The sequence below is a fragment of the Panthera leo genome, chromosome A3 (genome assembly GCF_018350215.1).
Source record: "Panthera leo isolate Ple1 chromosome A3, P.leo_Ple1_pat1.1, whole genome shotgun sequence".
Lineage (NCBI taxonomy): Eukaryota > Metazoa > Chordata > Mammalia > Carnivora > Felidae > Panthera > Panthera leo.
In genome coordinates, this window is record NC_056681.1 from 4,198,050 (window position 1) to 4,213,609 (window position 15,560).

General features: G+C 56.5%; 1 protein-coding gene across 2 annotated transcripts in view; it reads right to left on the reverse strand.

Annotated features, from left to right (window-relative positions):
- The window catches only part of ZNF831 (zinc finger protein 831), a 125,661-nt gene extending 110,363 nt beyond the window's left edge, over nt 1-15,298 (reverse strand). For both annotated transcript variants that reach the window (XM_042930526.1, XM_042930525.1), the window contains exons 1-2: nt 14,979-15,298; nt 14,154-14,295 (exon numbers count right to left, since the gene is read on the reverse strand). The gene's annotated coding sequence lies outside the window, so the exon portion shown is untranslated. The remainder of the gene's footprint in view (nt 1-14,153; nt 14,296-14,978) is intronic.
- Between the last annotated feature and the right edge of the window lie 262 nt (nt 15,299-15,560).

A 15,560-nucleotide genomic window follows, 5' to 3' on the forward strand; every position in this document is an offset into this window, starting at 1 on the left:
AATGTCACAGTGGCGGCCCTTAGAAAACAGGAAGAGATAGACACAGATAGGGGAAAAAACAGAGCCACAGCTCACGTCTAGCAATTGTGACTATTGATCTAACAACCCATAAACAGAGACGGCTGCCAGAAAGGGAGGTACACGGCCCACTGCATCACACGTTCTGGGTAGGCTGGGGAGACATGGAGCCAGGGTGGCCCTTTTCCTGGGTGTGGCCTTGGAAAGAGCATCTGCAGGGCCTCTCCGTGCACGCCTGGAGGGTCCCCAGGGCCCAGAACGAGCATTCCCACTGCAGGTGATGATGGCAGGAGACCTCACAAGGATCTCTGTGATGCTGTCTCTATTTACAACTTGGATATTTTGTTCCACGTGGAACTGCATTCTTTTTTATTTTTAACATACTGCAGTAACTGTGATCCTGATGGCTGCGTTTTGGGTCCCCTTAAGTTGTGCACCCACAGTGAGCCCCCCTCTCTCCCCACGACTTTGGAAGGAGCAAACGTGAGGGTGATGGAGAGAGAAAAATACAGTTGTCTGAGTGGTGGAGCCTGACAGGCAAAATGGGGCACACTATTGGAAAGACGTGCATTGAGGGGAGAGACAGGACAGACCAGATGCCACACGGCCATACAGGCTGGGGGCATAGTAACACCTTTAAGCTGGTTTCCTATTGCTTTGCCAGTTTTTCACTGGAGAGAGGATGCTTCTTTGCCCACTTTGCCATCAGTAATATCTAGCTGGTCATGTTCAGCTAGGTTCGGTTTGGGAAGGGGGAGAGTTTCATCTGGCTGAGTGATCTAGGCTTTGGAAGAACCAAATTGTGCAGATTCACAGGGCGTCGACTCCCCACCCCTGCCCCCCCTCCCCCAGCATCAACGAGCAGGCACGCACGTCACTGGCTATGCCAGAGGCCACAGGAAATGTGAAGGTGAAAATGGGAAAGTGACCGACGCAGAGCCAGCTCTGATGCAAGTGGTCCACGCAAGCGAGACGGAACTCAGCCTGAGGCCACACTTCAGTGTCCCCTGCCCTCCTCTGGGACCCCCAGAAATCTCCACAACCCAGCAAACAAGGAGTAAATACCTGCCTAGCACTGACCCCATCCGTTCTGATTTATTGGTGCTTGCACTTCTTCTGTCATTAAATAATGAAAGAAACACCCCTGGCCACATCAGACATGTAAACAGAGCCTTGCTGGAGCCCCGAGGAAGAGGGTTTCTGGAGGCTTCCTGGAGGAAATGACAGATGAGCTGGGCATTGCAGGATGTGTATAAGTTTGATAGGTAGAGGGGCAGCAGGAGGCAAGCTGGGAGGAGACAACTTGTGAGTGCCCTTTTCCCCCCGGGGAGGGAACCCGGCAGCCGTGGGCGAGTGGGAGCGGGTCTTCCTGGGAACACAAGCTGGCCAGAGCCGACGACACACCCAAGCACTCACCCAAGCGGCAGACACGGGCCTCGCCTGCGGTGGGGAGGGCCCCGGCAGCTTGGGCACTGTGGGAAAGGAGGGACCGAAACAGAAAAGGCTGAGGTGGCTCCCTGGGCCGCTGCCACCCCCATTCTCTGAGGGGCCTGGGCCAGATGTGGCCCCAGGTGTGGCTAAGGAGATCCTCAAGAACAAATCCACCTCTATATCCTCCAGAAGGACATAGAGCCTTTTTCCTCCAAAGTTACAGTCTGAACAGACTTCATTGAGATACACAAATGAAGAAGCTTCCTATACAAGAACTCAAACATTGTTTAAAAACAGTAACAACAACAACAAAAACCTTTGGAGTTGATTTTAGGTAAACACATCGAGGAGGAACAGATGAACAGAATGCGGTGCATGCATCCAAAGGAATATCATTAGGCAACAGAAAGGAAATGAAGCCCTGAGACCCGCCAGCACGTGGGTGACCCATGAAAATGCGACGCTAAGGGTGAGAAGCCAGACACAGAAGGCCACAAGTTGTAGGCTTCCATTTATAGGAAATGTCCAGAATAGGCAACTCTGTAGAGAGAGAGAGAGTGGATTTGTGGTTGCCAAGGGCTGGGGGAGTGGGGGGGGGGGGGGGGGGTGGGGCTGCTCATTGGTACAGAGTTTATTTGGGGGGTTCTGAAAATCTTCTGGAACTAGACCATAGCGGTGACTGCACAACTCTGTGAATATGTGAAAAACCACTCCATCATCTACTTTCGGAGGACGGATTTCATGGTAGGCGACTTGCACCTCAACGTAGAGCCATGACGTATGTAGGTCAAGCTTCCAGAGCAGGTGCAACCGATAACCACTGAGCTCAGCGTTGGCAATAGTCACCCAAAACAAAGGAACGTGATTTCCAAAGAATGGTGACCTTGCTTTCTCCAACCTCTTTTTTTCCCCCAGGGAAACAAAAAAAGATCTATCGCTCCCTCGCCAGGGCAACACCCCAGTCCTCGGTGCCTCATCTTTACAACACAGCTACCTCGTGCAGTTACAAGCAGCGGTGGCAGCAAAACCAGAAGACCTCAGACATCCCAGGGATCCCGGTGACAACAGGCGTGAAGAGTCACACACACACACGTTCCTATTGAGAAGCCACAGCCAGAAAGGACAGAACGGTCCGCTGCCTTTGAGGTTTGGTCTCGGGACCTTCCCCAGGCCCCCCGACTGCGCAGTCCCGCGGCAGAAAGAGGAAGGGAGAGTCACAGGCTGCAGCCAGTCCCCCTCTTACAACTCTGCACACAGCCACCTGTCACCCCAGACTTTCCGGGGACTGGCCCAGCCTCCTCGCAAAGAAGCAATTCTCGCTGCCTCATGAGTCAACAGTGGCTGCCAGACTCTCTCTCCCAGGCTGGTCCCCAGGTGCTGTCCCCGTCCCCGCATCCTGCCACCTGCCTTTCTCGGCCCCAACTCCAGTGGCGCTCTTCAAAGCGCTCAGTAGACCTGGAACAGCGCCATGGTCCCCAAAGAGTATGTGTTGAATAAATGAATGAGAACGGGTGGATATGTTTGTTTCCCCACGACGCACGAAGAACCCAGGCCAAACAAGGCCAAGCGAGACGGACGCCATCCCTTCCCGAGGTGGACCCTCCTAGCGCACGCCCAGTTCTGTGTGGGCACCCCTTCTCCCGCCAGGCGTCCCGCGTGTCTCAAACACTTCATCTCTGCGCGATGCGGGCACAGGATCAGCCCTCTGTCCACGTCCGCAGGGCGATAAACCCTATCAAACCCCTGGCTCCCCAGGCCAAACCCAGACCGCGTGCCGGGAGGCTTACAAACCTACAAACCAGGGGACCCTGCCTGACAGGGAAAGCCTGGGGGGGGGGGGGCAGGCCCACCCTCCAAGCAGAGGCAGCTCTGGGGACTTTGCAGCACGGTGCCTTGGGGACACGCGCACTCGGGTGTGCATTTAAGCCTATTCCTCTCTGGGTTCCGGTCCCCTTAGCGTCCCCCACACACTCTCCTCACTGTCAGAAGAGGTTTGTAATCACAGCCCGTGTGATGGGAAACGAGGTGTGCCTGCCGAGCCCCTTCGGAGAGGAGCACTCCACAGATGTGTGACCCCGAGCCAAGGGCCGCCGTTCCCGTTTCTGTGCAGAGAGAAAAGTGCCCCCCCCCCCGAAAGGGTAATTGCACGAGTGCCCCATGCAATTATCTGTCTGCACGTCCTCGGGGCCACTTAAACAATGTTTTTATTTAAAATATGATGCATCCAGCCAGCTTTTGATTATCCATGGTAATGGGGGTCAAGGATCAGCTGAATAATTGAAATGGAAACTTTATTCCCACCGAGAGTGTTGCTCTCCCCCACCTCCTTCCTTCCTTCCGCTGAGGAGAGTGGCGCTGTGGGATCGTGGAAGGGGCGCTGGGCTGGGAGGTCCAGCCCAGCCCCGGCCCAGACTTCGTGACTGCCTTTCTGGGGGGCGGGGGCCAACGCCCTTCCCTTCAGGGGCACCGTGACAGGAAGGGGCCGGTCCCCCGCGGCCCTCATCACCAGGCCGCGCGTGATCTTTGTAGTTAGAACACGTGTCTTCAGATGCACCTGCTTTCACCACGTACCGTGCCCCCGAGCCGTGTTATCGCCATTACGGTCATAATAACCGATGCGGCCCTCAGACACGTTTATGACGTCCGTGAAGATAACTCCCTAGTGTTACAAGTTTTTAAAAGGCTCCGTCCAGAGAGACTAGCAGCACTTCACTGAGATGACGTCCCTCTGACTCACAAGATGCTCTCCCCCAAAGCGTCCGCTCCCCGCGCGGCGAAGGCTCTTTGGGAACACGGGCCCCCCTTCCCTGCCCCTTTCCGGAACAGCTCCCATCGCGCTGATGGAGACGGTCCACGCAGCCGGCTCGCGCCTCGCCCCGGTGACTGCGGCGTCGGGGGAAAGGTACAAAGCCTCCCAGGGCCCATTACACCCGATGTTCTCCGCGGTAATTGCCTGCCGCAAACCATCGCCCCTGGCTGCCTGAGTGACAGACGAAGAGCGAGGGGAAGGCAGGGCGTTTTGTTTCCCTACAAATTGTATCCCTATTTAGGAAGGCGCACCTGGCTATCAGACTTTTAATCACAGAGCATAAAACTGAAATCATTTCCAGCACCTGAAGTGATTTCATTGGCGTCACCCAGTTTTTGTGGATTAAGTTTTTAGAGCAGAAAGAAAAAGCCTTACACTCCAACGATAACAAGAAAAACTGGTTTCTTCCCCCACCCCCACATCCCAAAAGTTTCTTACGTAAGGACTTTGGGTTTTATTTTTCTTTCTTTAAGGAGAAGAGTTCACTGGTCCAGATGGGAAACAAAATGGCAGGGTTGAGACCCCCACCCCACTCCGCCCCACCCCTTGGGAGACTGGCTAATCAGTGTCTTCTGGATGTATTTACAAAAACAATATGTTTAAACATTTCAATAAACAGATTAAAACACAGATTTGTATACTAGCCTCTGCCAGCTACTTCTCCAAGCCAAGAATCCTTTTGTCCTTATGAAACCACATGATGATTGTTCCTCGAATCCAAGTCCCGGCCTGAGAGGCCCTGGACCTTCCTGGAGATTTGGTTTTCTCTTCTTCCTCTCGGTGGCCTCTGATCTCACGTTCTGGCTTTACTTCCCACTGTTCTACCCCCTGGGTGTGTTCTTACCATAAGTTCCCCCAAAGCCCTTTTGGAAGGAAGAAGAGCTCAAGTTGTAAGCCACCCAATTTCCCTCCAAAGCCAGAGTTCAGAGTGCCGTCCACATCCAGAGGGAAGAGACGGCATGACCTCGATGTCACGCTTCCGGCGGCACGGGGACCTCCAGCTCCCAGCAGGACCTGCCTTTAAGCGCTGGGAACTTCTGGGACTTTGGTTGAGCCCCAGGAGAAACACACAACTCACCCAGACCTTCCTGGGGTTGTCTATCACTTGCTGCCCTCCAGGAGAGAGCTTCTGTAGCACATCTGTCAAGACCAGGCTCTGAAGATAAAGTCTTCCCAAGTGGGAGAATTGGCCCCTTCGCTCAGGTTCCCCAACCCATCCCCCACCATTCCCGAAGGACGAGGGCTCCTGGAATTTAGACTTAAAGCTACTGCAGGGATCACGTGACCCCGCAACACCAAGTACAGGGGCGTATCCCCTCCCCGACAACACCCATGGCTACTTGGTCACGGTGCTCTTCCCCACAGAGCCAGGCATCAGAAGCCCCTTTGCCCGGACCTCCAGCCAGATTCGGTACTCGAGCTAAAGCCGATCTGCCACCCGCCTCGTTTTAAAGATCACAGAAGGGGGACCAGAACCCGCCTCTCGCCAGAGCCCACGCCACTACCCGTGATGCCGAGCTCTGGCTGTCACGAATTCTGTCCTGGTGTAACCTGCACGTGTGTGTAGACACAGACACACGCTCACACGATGCACACGTGTGCCCAGCCTTGCCTGTTTTCCTGACCGCTAAAAGGTGTCCTGGCTTCGTGCAGTCTGTTCACTTCCCGCTGCCTTGAGAGGGTTTGGGCTTCACCGACATGCTCTTCATCTTTCCTGTGATGCATAATCAAGATAACTGGGGAGAAAATACGGGTAAATTCCAAACAGGCAGATACTAGCCCAAAAGAGCAATGAAAAATGAAGACATTGCCCCCCCCCAGGTGTCTGGGGATTTGCATTCAACAGGTACACATTCACCAAATATTTCTTGAGTACCAGCCAGGTTCTAAAGTCTGTTCTAGGTCAGAGGATCAGGGGAGAAGAAGACAGAGAAGGTCCCTGCCCTCGTGAGGCCGACAGCATAGTGAGAGAGAGAATCATAACTAAGAAAACACATAAAGGAGTGGGGTAATTTCCGAGAAAAATAAGTGTATTGAAGACAGAAAAATGGAATGGGTTGATGAGGGGTGAGAGAAAGGGAAGGGGGAGCATCCTTGGGAAGAGACCTGTAATATAAGAAAGATTCAGCTATGACGAAACACGAGCGCAACGGGTTCCAGACAGAGGGATCACTACGTACAAAGGCTCCGGGGCAAGCACTCCATTGGCAGGTTAAGGCCGGCAGAAGGCCAAGGGCATACGGAGTAATAATAGCAAAGAGGAGAGAGCAGGATGACAGGGCAGAGGGCGGGCAGACAACGGACGATGCAGAGCTTTTTAGGCCACAGGAGAAATTGTATTGTAAGAAAAGATCAGACGAGGTGTGAAGGTGGGGAGAGCAGCCGAGAGAAACAGCAGGGTCAGAACAGAGGAAGGAACTTTTCACAGAGTCTGGAGAAGGGAAACACCGCGTGAGAGAGAGCGAATGGAAGAAGAAGAAATCTGACATGTGCTGCTGTGGAGCATACGGGACCCCCCAGGGGCCGAAACAAAACTCCTAGCAAAGGACGTGCGCTACCGAATCACTTACTGTTTTCCGCCCTGAACCTGGCACTCGTCAAGCTGCTCGGAGACGAGACCACACGGGTGCCCATTCGAAAGGGGCCGCACACGCCTTCTACGGGATTTAGCCGCGTGTGTGAACATGCAGAGGTGCATCCTCAGAGAAGCCCAGCTCTGGGTGCACGCCTCCCTGTCCCTGAGCGGGGAAAAATGGATCCAGGCTGTTTAAATGCTGTGTCCTCCACAAGGCATGACCCAACTCGCTCGGGCAGCGGGGACCCCCTCCCCTTCCAGGGCCCCGTGGCAGCTTCCACCTCCTGCCTCCCGCCCCCCGCTCCCAGCACAGTGTACCGCAAGGACCACCGGACACGACACTTTCTCTCACTACACTATGCCCTCCTTGAAAAGATGGACACAAATCTAACTTTCTGGGCCCAGCCCCAAGTAGGTGCTTCATAAGTAACTGCTGAACAAGGCCTCGGCCGCCTTGGGAGGGCAAATGTCACCTGTGGCTTTTTCAAGGGAGTTCGCCGCAGCGCGAAGCCACGGGGCGGTAGTTCCCTCTGTGAGGCTGGTCTGGCCCGCAGAGTCCCTGTCCCTCGGCAGCTCAGCACGGCGGGGACACCCCATCTCTGACCTGCCCCCCACGGGGACAGGCAGGCATGTCCCGCCAGCCTCCCAATCAGGTCCCGGCAGCTGGGAGACCCAAGCCGCCCGGACAGCATTCGGCACAGTGACGCTCTTCACCTCGCGGCCTCCCCGGGAAGCCCAGCCCGTGCAGATGCGCCTGGTCCCGTGAGGACAAACGGGAAGCGGCCCTGACCTCCTCCAGAGGCAGCCAGCGGATCCTGAGCGCGCTGAACATCTTGCAGACTCCTTCCTGTTCCCCTCGGGTCCAGCCGCGCAGAACGTGGCACGGCGGGGAAGAACTCCGAGCCAGCGGGCCAGCAGCCGACACACGCGTTCTCCCAAGGAAGGTGGCGGGGAGGCCAGGGGAGGGGGGACCTCAGGAACGGGGTCGGTGCAGACGCCACTCCAGGCACCAAGCAGGTTGGGGACGACGAGGGCAGCCAGGAAGGATTTGTGGTCCGGTCGTGGGGCCACGGCTGGCGCAAGCCAGTACCTACCTTCCCCCTTGTCCCTCACAGACCCGCTCTCCACTCCACGGCCAGAGGGACAGCCCCCAAACACACGGTTACACCCAGCACCTCACACCAGTGACAACCCCTTGGGGGTCCCGTAACTCCGTGATCTGCTCAGCCTGCACGACCCGCGGGGCCCCGGCCTCTGTCGCCTCTGGAGTCCCTCCCCAAAGCCCGCATCCTGTTCCTGCGTCCCAGCGGCACTGGCCTCGCCACGGCTCACACTCCAGCCCCGTCAGGACCGGGCCCCACGGCCAGAACTCCTTCCTTTCCCCCTTGCCTCACCGTCCCCGCGAGGCCTTCATCTGTCAGCCCGTCCCCAGCCCCCAGGGCAGCCTTCTGAGATGCCCGCTCCAAGGCCAAGTCGGACCTCCGGACTCACCACGGTTGTCACGGAACGTTACAGGTGTCATGGCTTGCTCGTGACGCAAACCCCACAGGCCGGGGACCTTTCTACCTTGTCGCCAGCTCCGAGGCTGCCGCCCGGCAGGAGTGAAAGAGTGGACAAGCCCTCCCCCCAAACGGAACAGCTCAGGACACCACCACCCCCCCCCACCGGTGCCCTGTGCTCCTGCTCGCACCTGCTCCGCCAGCCTGGCGTTCCCAAAGCTTACTGTTGATCCCAACGCTTGGTTCTCTGGACGCCGGGACCTTCAAAGGTCAGAGTCACACATTTTCTACCGCCGGACCTCTTGCGGCCCCCAGCGCACAGCAAAGACTAATAACAGCCAACACTGGTGGGGGGACAGGCCAGCCACACCTCCGAGCCACGACGGGGGGCAGGCGGTCACTACGCACGCCCGCTTTACAGAAGAGGAGAGGGAGGTTCACACAGGTGGGGCAGCTTGGAGCCAACCACTCGGCCCGTCGCCAGCAAAGACGCCATTCAGACCCAGGCTACCGGCCCCACCAGCACGTGTCCCCACGACACCGAGCTCCCTGCTTCAGCTAACAAGAGAGACGGGCGACCCCCTCTCCGTCAGCAGCCCCTGTGCTCAGACCCCGTCTCGGAGAACGCCTCCCAGTGCCCCCGATGTCCGAGGCCAGCCGTCTTAACTCTGAGAATACGAATCCCAGACCATCTCAGTTCATTTGACGCAAACCCCCACCCAGAACTTTTCAAGACGGCGCTCCCTCTTCAGAAAGTCCGTGCCCAGGATCGAGGTCTGAATACTGTCTTTGATTCAGCGGGCAGTGATGCACCTGGCTGGGCGGCGGGCCGCAGGAGCCTGGGGCATCTGGGGGTGAGCTCGGCCGGGTGTCTCCTCAGTCGTGGGCAAGCCACCTTACTCGTCAAAGCCTCGGTGTATCCGCCTGCCTGTCAAGCGGGGACAATCATCATCACACAGGCACTCGGGAGAATCAGGTACGAGGCGCTCGCCACGGGACAGGCCGACCTCCGGGCAGACGTCACGGGCGCGTGACGGTTGCAGTTACTGTCCTCAGTAGCATCCAGAGCCGGCCATCTCAGCACAAGGGTGCCCAGAGAAAGGGGCTGCCTCCCGCCTCAGGAGAGGTCACCCCAGGAGACGGGAGCCACGCAGCCTGCGTGCACAGCTCAAGGCGGCAAAGTCACGCACATGTCAACACGCCTCCTCCAGCCCCACACATCCACCTCCACGCCAGCCCCCTCGCGTCTTCATCCGCACAGAGAGAGCACGTGTGTGCACTCGCTCACGCACACACACACACACACACACGCCTCCTGTCCCGGCCCACGTGCGCCTGGGGACGTGGACCTCGCCAGGGGCCCAGCAGCGCTCAGCCGGGTACACCTGGCCTGCCAGAAACCCAGGGTGGCAGGGGCTGTGCTGGCGGGGGGCGGGGGGGGGGGTCCCCATCAGGTAGGTGAGCCTGCGAGGGGGCCAAAGTATTTGCATATAATTTGCACGTATTGACACAGCCTTCCCATCTCTGCACAGAGCACTCCCAAGCTAACCTGTCATTACTGCTCCTCTGAAGCCTGGTTTCTCTCAGTGATTCGTGCTGCTTACCACCCACTACTAGAAAGTACTATGTGGTGAGACGGGCCAAGAGCTGACTCTGAGCTCCCAGCAAGTCACACCCGCCTCCCTGGGCCTCAGTGTCTCCCCGCGAACGACCGATAAAACGGCACCCCTCCAGCGGGCGCGCCCAACGAGCCCTTCCCGCACAGAAAACGTTGGCATCTGCCTGGTGCCGAGCACCTGCCAGAGTGCGACGGGCCACCTTGCTATTATCGGAGGGCCGGGGGGAAGTCTGGGTGGAGAAGCGGGCCCCACGTTCTTCCCGGATGCAGTTTCGGGGTCTCGGATGCTGGGCCCCCTGTGCCCCTATGGTCGCGAGATGTAGCAAATATATACAAATGCGGGTGCCAAGTTAAATGTGAATTTCAAAGAAACGATGAATAAAACATTAGTGTGAGCATGTCCCGTGCAGTACTGAGGACACATTTATACCAAAAGCAAGACAAAAACGTTATCTGGCTGCATACCCGGAATTCACATTGTAACTGGGGATCCTGTCGTTTTATGTGACCACGCCACCGGGACTCGATGCCCACCGGCTTCCACTGCTCCTAACGCTCTCTTTTCTCACGGCTTCCACCCACACCCAGAGAACACGGACCTGATTTCCTAAGTGCCCGGCTTCCCAGTGTAGGACAGGGAGCGCAGAGGTTACACGTGAGGTGAACTGAAAATTGCTGAGAGAGGGAGGGAGGGACGTGTGTTTCCTAACTTAGTTAAAAATCTAAAATCTGTTCCTCTTTGGTTTCTGCGAGGAGCCCGGTGGTTGTCGCTGCGAACGTGAGGCGACGCTTCCTGTGGCGAAGGGTACGTGTGTTTGCATCAACAGGGCCCGTTTCTAGGGTTCCTCTCAGGATGTGAGGCCCGTGGCAGGTCGCAGAGGAAGAGGGAGGGCCCGTGGGCAGGGGCCGCTGGGGAGGGAGGCTCTCCCTCTGGGGGCTCCCAGGAGAGCCCCGCCCCACACGGGTAAGAGCCTCCTCCCCCGAGCCCCTTGCCCAGCTTCCCCATCACACACCAGTCGCCTGGGACCCTCTGCAGAGCACAGGGGTGAGCACGTGCCCAATTCCTTATTCACGCGGGGGGTGGGTAGCCGTGGCAGGGAAGGGACACGGCTCGGGGAGTCCAACCTCTGACCGGGAGTCACCGTCAAGCGCGGAAGGCACAAACACAAAATGTGCACAGAGCACTGCACCCGGGGCGCTGCAGGCTGACCCTCCAGTGGACTCAGCTCGGGCTTCTCCAGCCGGGACACCTGTCCTTCTGGAATGGGCGAAGGGCCACGGAAGGACCACCTATTGACCCTACAGGTGAACACGGGCCACGCTTGGGAGTGACCATTTTCCTTCCGGATTTCTTTTTTTTAGCGGCGAGTGTGACTTCACAGTACGATCAATGGATGCTCTATGGAGTGCAATGCAGATGTTTCATATTTTTAAGATAAAAACACTAAAAATAAAAGGGGAACGTTGAAGTTTCCTCCTCCTTAAAGCAGTGATGGGAGAGCACACCAGCCTCACGGGCCCCTGGCAAGGATGAAAGGGAGAAATGCAGGTAAAGCCTTTCCCTGACACAGCACGAGGCAGGACCAGGACCTTCTCTAGTTGGGACTTTCATCACCACTGAGACAGGGTTCAAGGATTACGATCTCATCTGATCTCGTATATCGGTCCTCCCCGCGCATAAAGAGATCACAAAGCAATCAAAGAACTCTATAGGCTTTGGGCACCAGAGGAAGATCTCCTTTGATTTCTAATGGCATCCTCAAGTCAGGTCTCAAAAGTCTGAAAGCCACCTGCCTTATCTGACATGCTGAGATGGCCCTCAGCTTGTACAGCCATGGCCACGGACACGGCTGGCCTGAAAGGGGCCAGAGATCCTTATTACCAATAGAGAGATGATTCTTTGCCTCCCGCTTCGTGACCTCTCACCATGGCTGAACACAGGTGTCCCCAGCCCAGAATAACCCAGCGTTGCCTGCTCAGGATGCCAGGACAGAGATGCCCTGGTGAAGGATGTGGCCAGCAGCATTCAAGGGGCATGGGGTGGTCAGGAGGGCCAAGGCACTTAACTGAGACTGGGGGGCCCAAGACCCTTGAATCAGCTGTCTGGGTGGAGGGATGGAAGGGGTGGGGCCTCAGGGCATGACACCCAAGGTCAGTGCCCTGCTTCCTCATACCCTCTGACCCGTGCTCTTCAACTTCAGAAATTCAGTTGGCACCTCTTCTTCAGGACTGAAAACTGACTTGGCCAGGGCTCATCTGCACTCCGTTTCTACACTCAACACAGAGGCCAGCCCCATGCCCTGGGAACTCTCCCAGCCTGCTCGGAAGAGATCGTCCACGCTCCTGTCTTGGATGGGCCAACCAGAAGTGAACTGTAAACTAAACGAAGACCTACACAGGCCGTGACAAGTGGCACTGAACCATTAGCAGCTGGCGACGCGGTCTGACTCTAGGACAGCAGGAGAACAGTCTGAATAACGTCAGAGAACAGAAGGCGGGTCTCTTGTGATTAGGGCCCCTGATGTACTCCCACTTTCTTATTGACCGGATCATCGTTGCAAAGATACAGAAACAGTTGTCCCCACAGCTCCACTACCGTTTGGCCTTCCACCTCTCATTCTTGCCTCTGACTCAAGCTGGCTGCTGTCCTGTTGTCACCTCGGAAAGCAAGGTGCCACGCCCATGCTAAGTCCTACATTTAAACTGCTCGTCAGGTTTACAGCCTCAGCTCTGAAACACCAACAGGCTTTTTCAGGGTAATTAGCTTCACACACATGCGACCGTGCCAACATGCGATCAACCTAGCCCCAAAATTAGTTCCTGCTAAAATATTACACTGTGTCTAAACTACATCGGGAAGATGTTCCTCGGTCATGAAATCTGCTCTATCAAAATCAGCCTTGTTTGGAGATCGGGGACCTCGCTCTTCTTCTCTGGGGTGGCAGAGTTGTTTCCAAAGCCAGTTTTGTTTATGTAAGCTATGATCCAATATCGTTTTTCTTCCCCCCCCCCAATTTCAGCTCGTACAGCCTTTCCTTTTGGAAAAACAAAGCATGGCAAAATCACAACTCTCTCTTGGCCAGTGGCCAGACCTCCAAGGGCTGGAGCCAAGAGATTAACGGATACGCCCAGAGAGGGCAAGGTCAGAGAGCAGAACATTCTGGACACGTGTGTGTCGGAGACAGACTCGTAGGACCGGAGGGCGCCCATACACGAGGGCCGGCGTCTCCCGCTTTGAATGACATGCTAAGGCCCTTCTGAACCAGTGGGTGAAACATGCCTGTGACACTAATTAATGCCAGGCAAAATGTAACAGCAGATCTTGAAAACTAAAAATAGGTCTATTCCAACTGATTCATCCCCTGACTGCACAGAATTCGGAGTTTTTTCATCTGTTTCTCTCCTACGTGTACGTTAGATTATGGCCTCTTTTCTCTCCCTCCATCTTTGTTGTTGTTCTTCTATTTCTCTCCTTCGTGTTGTGTGGTTCAAACCTTCCAGAAGAGATGTCCCCACTTGGCTACCCTCCGGCCCACAAACATGCTTAATAAGCAAGGAAATCATCTCTTTTCCTGGCTCACATGGCTGGGAGCTATGTAATTTGTCCTTAATATTTTCCATGCGGATGTTTCTACCCTGTTGCATCACACACAGAACTCTATAGCTTTGTTTCCGATTACAGTCCCTTCTATTTTAAACTTTGTTGATTTCTACTGGGAAGGAAGCCTATTTCGTACAGATTAGCTGGACAGCTGGGTCTGATTGCTTCTGATGACTGGGCTTGGGGCCACCGGGGAAACAGGTTTCCCAAAGCCCCTTGCATGGAGCCCCATTCCACACGGCCCCAAAAGAATGGGGTCAGCGCTCGCTTCGGGGAGGAAGGGTTAGCAGCCTCAGGTGGAAATCAACAGGTCAAGCCAAAGGCGGGTTCAGACCTTATTCCACAGCTCAGGCTTGGGAGGCTGTGCTGGAAAGTGGAGGAGGGGGGAATCAGAAGCCCCCTGGTTCAAAAGCTCTCACAGGGACCTGACTGGGGGCTTGTGTCAGAGAGAACTATGTGTGCTTGGAAGGAAGCATCCATCATGCTTGCCTGATATAATCACTCGGGAGGCAACAGACAAGGCTCAAGGATTAAGGTCCCTTCATCTGGCCTTGCATCCCAGACCTCCAGGTGCATAAAGAAATCACAAAGACCTCTCTCACCTTCACGTGCTCAGTCCACAGGCAGGTGGGGGCTGCCGCGCTCTCCGGAAAACCGGTGGCTCCGATGAGGCAGGAGTATTCTCCCTGCTCGTCCCATCTCTGCCTTGCTTCTCTCTATGCCTTCTCTAGAGAAAACCGAGTGCTGGAAATTTAAAAAAAAAAAAAAAAAAAATCGTGTGTGTGGAGGGTGGTGGGTGTCGGGGGTGCCGGGGCGGTGGTGGGGGTGGCAGAGGGACACCGGGGGGTAGGTGTGCAGCCTGCCCTGGTGTGGGTTCGGGTTTAATGGCCGACGCTGGTGATACGGTTTGCCTGCTGAAGCTCAGTGCCACTGCAGCTCTGTGTGTGGGCGGCGGCAGCTACACGTCTGGGTTTCAAACCATTACACTGAACATTTGCAAACAGATAAAAAAACAAAACCATCCGGTACAAATGGAAACTTCTGTTTTCCCTTCTCTTCCTGCGTTCTAGCCCCTTTCACCTCTCCCCCGGAGGAGGAGGAGGAGGAGGAGGAGGAGGAGGAGGAGGAGGGGGAGGAGATGGAGGAGGAGGAGGAGATGGAGGAGGAGGGGGAGGAGGGTGGGCGCGTCGCCCTCTGGGCTCCCCCGCAACCCCCGGCCCCGGCTCCTGCGGCCACACCGCTCACTGCCACGGCCACTGACATGGACAGGCGCGTCAGGTCGTCCAGACTTAGCGCCACGGCTTGGGGAAGGCTTCCTCTTCTCCAGGGTCCTGCTCAGAATCCAGCCTCTTGGGAGCCACCAAACCCAAGGGGCGTTGGGGTCTCCATACTGGGTCCCTTCTTAACCCTCCTGGTCTCAAAGCTACCTTAAGAACTGGCCAACGAGGGGGAATCAGGTGCGCCTTCCCATCCGGACGACACTCTCCCCGAAGAATATCGCGTGAGCGGCGACGCGAAGGTACGCCGTGAAAAGAAAACGGGTCCTGTGGTCAAAAGACTTTGGCAACTGTTGTATCCGGTGTTGTCCTGTGAGAGTCACGGAGCACATTAGCAGCTAAAGGCTCTGAGAAGTCCTGCAATTCAGAACCCCGTTCCACTTGTTCAATCCAGCGTTTCCAAAGCGTGAGTGAGGTTAGCCCCCACGGGGCACCTGGGCCCTGAAGAGCAGCGCCAGCCATCACGACACGCGCACGCGCCCGTCCCCACACCACGAACGCACACGCACGCAAAGGCGGTGAGCGACGCATGCGCGCGCGTGCGCGCGCGCACCGCGCACGCGCACTCCCGCCCGCCCACCCCGCCGTGGAGCCGTCGCCCGAGTCCACTACCTGCGCGGGAAGGGAAGCCGGCGGAGGGAGACGCTGAGGGGGCGGCGTCACGGTGCACGGGGTGAGGTCGCGCGGCACGCGGTGAGCGGTGAGCCCGAGGCCGCGGTTCCAGCGGGACGG